Raw genomic sequence first — 1,085 nt, 5'->3', positions numbered from 1 at the left:
GGTGCTTCTGGTAGAAACACACACCACAATACGAATCGCATAGATTGCGTAATAAATAATAAAAATATTAAAAGAAGGACCACACGGACTGCACTATATAGTACCCAACCTCGTTCTCAGATTCAAAAAGCTACGTAGACAACGGGCAGAGATACAAAACGTACACCATGATTATTGTTATTTAGGGAAATTCAAATGTTTAATCTAAGGAGCTCAATGTTTTTTGGAGTTTTATACTCGCTATGATTGCATTCAAATATAACAAAAGGCGCGCTGGTACCGCTAGCCGCCACATGTCCAGATAAATATGTCAAATTAAATAAGAATCAAAACTTGTATAGCTACTCTCCCAGAGCAGGTGTTCACCGTGATACCACAAAACAGAAAACTCTCTAAGTAACTTGACGTGACCCGACTTTTTCTTCGACTCTTCTCTCTTGTGCCATGCGGCCCATGCCGAAATCACTGACACGGCGAATTCGATGTCTGGGCTAAGAGCGACTTCCCGCGGAGAGACGCTGACTCCTTTTTTCCGCTTGCACCCTCTCCTCGCGAATGGGACGGCCGGAGAAGCGTTCGCGCGCTTTAGGATCTCGGAGGCAATGAACCGTGTTCGAAGTTCGCAACGTCACCACACGATGGCGCCACATCCCCACCAACAATGGAAACTGACCAGAAAACACCTTCCGCGAGTGGGCGAAAGAATGTTGATGAAAATAATGCCTGGAGAAGGGGAACAAGAGGGACAAAGCACGAACACAAATCTCCAAATACAGCTAGGTGACTGGTGCGCGTCCGAAAAAATACGCCTGGTCCAGGTATCGAACCCGGGACCTCTCCATTATAGGTGGAGCGCTCTACCAACTGAGCTAACCAGGGGTTAGACGTCAGTAGGGCAATAAGCTTTTTTCAGCTGCCTTATTTTCGTAATTCTTGTCCAGCTCGCTTGCATCTTTGCATTCAATTGCATTATAAGCATAACCTTAAAATGCAAACTTCACCCTTGTTGGTGTTAGACTGGTGGCAGCTGATAAAAACCGTTTGCTCTACTGCCGTCTAACCCCTGGTTAGCTTACTTGGTAGAG

General features: G+C 45.8%; 1 non-coding gene across 1 annotated transcript; it reads right to left on the bottom strand.

Moving 5' to 3' along the window:
* Window positions 1-806: 806 nt before the first annotated feature.
* Trnai-uau lies at window positions 807-879 on the bottom strand. Its single transcript has one exon. It is a non-coding gene; the product is annotated as a tRNA-Ile (tRNA).
* Between the last annotated feature and the right edge of the window lie 206 nt (window positions 880-1,085).

Source organism: Ixodes scapularis, unplaced genomic scaffold, assembly GCF_016920785.2.
Source record: "Ixodes scapularis isolate PalLabHiFi unplaced genomic scaffold, ASM1692078v2 PGA_scaffold2__306_contigs__length_199485367, whole genome shotgun sequence".
In the NCBI taxonomy this organism is placed as follows: Eukaryota; Metazoa; Arthropoda; class Arachnida; order Ixodida; family Ixodidae; genus Ixodes; species Ixodes scapularis.
Note: the sequence above shows the minus strand (reverse complement) of the source record. Positions and strands in the feature narration are given on the sequence as shown.